General features: G+C 39.7%; 1 pseudogene; it reads right to left on the minus strand.

Annotated features, from left to right (window-relative positions):
* Positions 1–273: 273 nt before the first annotated feature.
* On the minus strand, positions 274–392 carry LOC112470904 (annotated as a pseudogene).
* Between the last annotated feature and the right edge of the window lie 5,149 nt (positions 393–5,541).

The following is a 5,541-nucleotide window of genomic DNA, read 5'->3' on the forward strand; positions in this document are numbered from 1 at the left end:
AACATTTAAATTTGATAGACTTTTTTTGATAAGGTTTTCATAGTTGAGATGATTAATATTTTAAAATAAAGATGAGGGAAAACCTTTTTCAGTGGTGTTAAGGACTGATATATCATAACAGAAATAAATGGGTTAGTCACCATCCAAAAGTGTAATCATAAAGCAGACCTTTCATACCTTTTTTTATTTATTTTATTTTATTGGCGAGGCAACCCTTGGTTGACCTCACAGATTGCAAGTACCTTGTCAGCTTATAATCCCTTATTTTTTTTATGCCTACAGCACCTGGTCTTCTTAGGTGGTCTCCCATCCAAATACTAACCAGGCCCGACCCTGCTTAGCTTCTGAGATCAGACAGGATCAGGCTTGTTCAGGGTAGCATGGCCATAGACTCTTCCATACCTTTTTAAACCAAATACCAATGTTGTCACAGTTAGTGACAAGAAGAAAGGGAACGGAAAGCAAGGTAACCCTTTGAGAACCATTTTCAAATGTTGGAGATCTAGTAAGTCATCTCTCTTCACTCCTTAATTTTAAATAAAGAAGAACTAAGCTGGAGTATTCAGCAGCTGAATGGCTGTGGCCATCATTTAATAGAGCAGACGGCCTTTTGAGAGACTCCTAGAAGAAAGACTGGCAAACTGAATGAAGAGCAATTTTCAGACATAATAGCAACTTGATTTTATTTGTAGCTTTGAGCTGGTCGGCTATTGTTTTCAGACAGAGAATCTAAATAACTACTTTAAAATAGCTCCCAAAGGGAAGAGAAGGTAGACTCAAATATTATTATTAAGTATAATGATGTCTCCCCGAGTGAGATTTTATACATGGGTGTGGTAGTCAGCCAATTCTGTTGGGCCCTGGTGCCCAGATCCCGGGCATCATGAACCAAATAAGAAGTAGGAAGCGGACAGGGAAAGGAGATGGCTGAAAGCTAGCTCTCTTCCCCAGATAGACAAGTTGCAACAGTTAACACTACTAAAAGCTTTTAGGGAGAGACCTATGCATGGAGACAATAAGCCTATTTTTATCTTTTTTAACAGATGTAAAATAAGCTCAATTTACTGTTATTAGAAGACAGATCTTGAAAGAGTTTTGCCAGTAGGCAATGATGGGATATAGAGGTTTTTCTGTGAATGGACTCTTTTATTTTACAAATATCAGCTGAGGTGGAAGAAATATGATTCATTTATAATGCTTTAGTTGTTGATTTTATAGAATTTTGGTTTCTGCTTCAGCTCTTATTCATAGCTACTAACCAGCATACAGAGGAAGTATTGCTTACTTATTTAAAGAATTTTTTTAAGATAGTGAAAATTCCCAATGGTTAAACTTGTTTATTTGTGTAGGTTCTGTTCTCCCCCTATAAGCTTACTTTTAAATTTTTCACAGAATGGAATAGTAAGCAGAACCACTATTTTATTCATTCACTCAACAAATATTTATTGAACATTTAGTATGTGCCAGGCACTCCAGTAGGCATTGGGAGCACAGTGTTGAACAAAAGCGGTTCTGCCTTCATGGAGTTTATTGTATCACAGGAGAAATGAGTAATAAGCAAACACGCAAATAAATATATACTTACAAATAATAATGAGTGCTTGGAGCAAAAGAATAATAAGTTCTGTGAAAGAGAAAATACAGGTGGAACCTGGGATGAGGAGTCAGGATGGCCTTGCCCAGGTAGCCTGACATTTAGAATAAATTCTGAATGAAGAGAAGGGGGGTCATTTGCTTAAAGAACCAAAGGGAGAGCCTTTAAGGCTGAGGGAAACGTGTGTGAAACGACTTTGGGTTATCAGACTTTTAGAGTAGCTGGTCTGGCAAGAGGCAACCTGAAAGTTTCTCTACCTTTTGCTTCCCACTGAACAAAGTGCTCTAGGCCTTATGGTTGCTTTGGGGCCTAGAGACCCAGGTGGGTTCCAGAGACCAACCTAGACAAGTCACCCAATGAAGATACATGTTGACAGCCTGCTTATAGGTTCAGCCAGTTCAATAAGGTGAGCTTCCAAAGTATTCCTAGATTCTACAGCCTCAGAGAATCATGTCCCAGTGAATTTTATCTCTATTCATTGCTTTCCATTAGTGGAGAATGCCTGTTTGCTGAATTGCTGTGCCTCACCTTGGTTAGGGTTAACGATTGAGGCAGATCTGGCCTTCAGAAAAAGTGCAAGCAGCAACGGAGAGTGAGAGCAAGAACTGGAGCCAAGGAAGCAGCACCTGCCAACAACTTCCGTTCCTTCCCTTTCCTTCGGCATGACTGCCCAGGGAGCCCCTAGTGACTGTTTATGGTGAGCTGTTTGTTTCGCAATTGACAAAGAAGGAGAGAGCCCTTTCTGACATTTTTGCCCAGACGCCCCAGATTTCTCAGTATGAAACTGCCAAATACGCAACTTTGGGTGGATATTTGGCTGAATCACTTTGAAGGGCCTGTCAGTGCCTAAAATGGAAATTGTTAGAAAGCAGAGGAGGTTGGTTGCCAGCAACCATGAAATGGTAATGACCAAATCATTTATTTTTGCAATGAAATGTCATCCTCTAACACTATAAAGGCAGGGTTTTTTTTCTAGCTTAAAAGTAGTGACTACCTATAAAAAAATCTTTAGTAGTGATTGTGTGTGCCACGTACATATACATACCTGCCCCGGTCCCTCTCCCATCCTCCTAAACTAAACTTTCTCCACGTTCCTGGAGCCCAGCTGCAACTGGGATGAATTAAGAGGTTGGCTGATTGTGAAAGATAACCAGGCTTTAGCCACCCTATAAAATGAAGGGGAGTTCATTTGGTTATTTATAAGATGGTGTGTGGTCGACTTTACCATGTCGGAAAGTTAGTAGGCAGTAATAGACTATAGAACCTAAAATACAATATGGGTTTTTTACTAATATGTTCAAGTCTAGCTATATTTGCTCCTAGGAGACATGACATTTAATAAGGTTTAACTGTATATGTCTGCTCAGTAGCAGGCAAATCAGGCAAGATCTCTAATTCTGTACCTTTTATTTTTAAACTCTGATGTTTTTGTTTTTGTTGTTGTTGTTTTTAGTTTAGGAGGAAGAGACTGGAAAATACACTGTGGGCTGAAACTGGGGAATGGAAGAGAATCTACTATTTCTTTGAAAACAGCCATTAAGATACTATTCTCTAGGGCCAATTCCTGGGCGGCTTTAACCACATACAAAGCTTTAGGTCCTTCTTTATGTTTTTTCCATATTGTGTCTTGTGTTAGGATCAGTGAAAAATTATACTACCATAAAATTTATTTTAAAATAATACTTTACAATCCTTTTAGCTTGAAAATATTTTGATAATGTCTGCATATTCTAAATTGAAAAGTAAGATGGTTCCATTCAGCTCTCATTATAGTATGCTTTTAGAAGTCTCTTTGGATCACAGTCATCGGTCCAAAGCTTTTGATCTGTTTCTTTTCAAGAGAAGTGGTGTTATCCAGTCATTTGTGATTGTTAGTGTGAGATCCGTTTTGTAAGCAGGTCTGGTATTAAGAAAGGTTATAGGGACATTACCATTTAGCCATGGATCTTGGTCATCTGAATGTGGCAGTTGCTGTGTATCTCACTGCATTTGAAGCCCACACTTATGGAACTCCTGTTATGCAAGGGTCTGGGACAGCCAACTGGAAAAAGCGGCTCTGGCGTGTGTGAATTCCTCCTTCTGATCCTCTTGTAGGTTTAGCTCAAAGGGGAATTATAAATTAGGCCAACTCTGTAATTTCTGTCCCATTACCAACTCTTTAAGAACCCTCTAACCCTCAGTCCACATGTATCTAATTCTACTTTCTTAGCTTCAGTTTCTTTATCTATAACATGACTAGACAAGCTGTAAGTTCTCCCCAAATTCTGACAGTTGACAGATCTAATGGATTCGCCAGCACAAAGGAATGTGGCCATTTTCCAACACTTTTTTTTTTAGTTTGGAGAAACCCATTTTACATGTTCTTTCCTTATGATACCCTTTCAAGAGGAAAATACGACCCATTTCCAGTGTCATAAAGTTAACACTTGACAGCTCTGCATAAGGAAGCTTTTTTTCTCTGTAGAAAGGGTATGGTATGCCAGGGACACCAGCGCAGACACCTGTACCTGACAAGGTGATACAGACATGTGAGGCAGGTGGGGCACGCAGTCCTTACAGGAGCCAGAATCATCAGTACCATCTCAGTTCTCCCATGAAGTTGGCCTCACTAAGAGCAGATTTCTAAATTAGCAGTCCTGGGTTACAATATTAGCTCTCCTATTTACTAACTGTTTAACCTTGAGCAAGTTAATTAACCTCTATGTACCTCAGTTTCCTAATCTGTAAAACATGAATAATTTATTGTTGTGAAGATTGAATGAAAGGGTCATGTTACACAGGCTGTCCTGTCCCATGTGTCCAGTACTCTTTGTGGTCAAAGATAACTTTTGTGAGGTGTCTGATCTGGAATAAGTAACTGTCCAGGAGATAGTTTATCCCAGCCTTAGTCTCTCTAGGTTCACATGTCATTGATAACAACCAAAACAGTGGAAAACTATCTGATAACAAGGAAAATGTGGTCATTTTAATTTAAACAATTGTCTCCCCTACTTGCAGAGGGCTTAACAGAACTCAGACCTGAAGGCTCTTGGAGTTGACAAAGGAGATTTAGAAAAGAAGATTCTCTGGGGATTTTCTATGTCTACAGAGGCCCAAACAAGAGAAAACAAATTATGGCTAGACCCAGGGAAGACATTTTACCACAGATGGATAAAATTCTGGGCCAGATTCCCAAAACAGGTTATATAGTGTCTTTCCCTGGTAAATTGGGAAAAGAATGGCTGGCCATCTGTACTAGATTGTCTCATAGATCATCAGAGTAGGAAGAGTCCTTAGAGGTCATCTTATCCAGACCTCAATTTTAAGGATGAGAATGCTAAGACTCAGAGAAAGGGAACAATTGTGCTATGGTCATGGAGGTGATTACTGGCAGACAGGATTTAAATTATAGCCCAACAGATCATGCCATTGTACCATACTGGTCTCTTAAGGCACTCAAACTGTTGTCTTTTCTAGTTCTGGGCTGCTCTATAGTACCAACATACTAAAAAGTAATTGAGGCCCACCCAGGAGGTTTCGAAGTTATTGAGCAGTACCCAACTTGCAATTCCTACAGTTTATCCGTCTGATTTCGGAGCTCTGGCTGTCAAAGCATTTCAGCCAAGCCTCCTCACTCAACTGACTGGTCTTCTTAGCTTACCATTTGAAAGCAGCTGTGGTTAAATCAGAGCTTGCTGACTCAGCCCATGTAGTAAGGATGACTAAACCCAAGAATTTCCTTGGCGGGGGGTAGGGGGGGAATGGAAAATATATTTCAAATGAATTTGTTTCAGGGAACCATTCTGATCAGTCAGGAGCTGGCCCACCATGAGCCCATGAGGAAAAGCAGCAGGCTGTCCCTGTCTAGCCCAAGGCAGTATTTTGCAGATGTTTCTTTCTTTCTTTCTTTCTTTCTTTCTTTCTTTCTTTCTTTCTTTCTTTCTTTCTTTCTTTCTTTCTTTCTTTCT

Source organism: Pteropus alecto, unplaced genomic scaffold (genome assembly GCF_000325575.1).
Source record: "Pteropus alecto unplaced genomic scaffold, ASM32557v1 scaffold19, whole genome shotgun sequence".
In the NCBI taxonomy this organism is placed as follows: domain Eukaryota; kingdom Metazoa; phylum Chordata; class Mammalia; order Chiroptera; family Pteropodidae; genus Pteropus; species Pteropus alecto.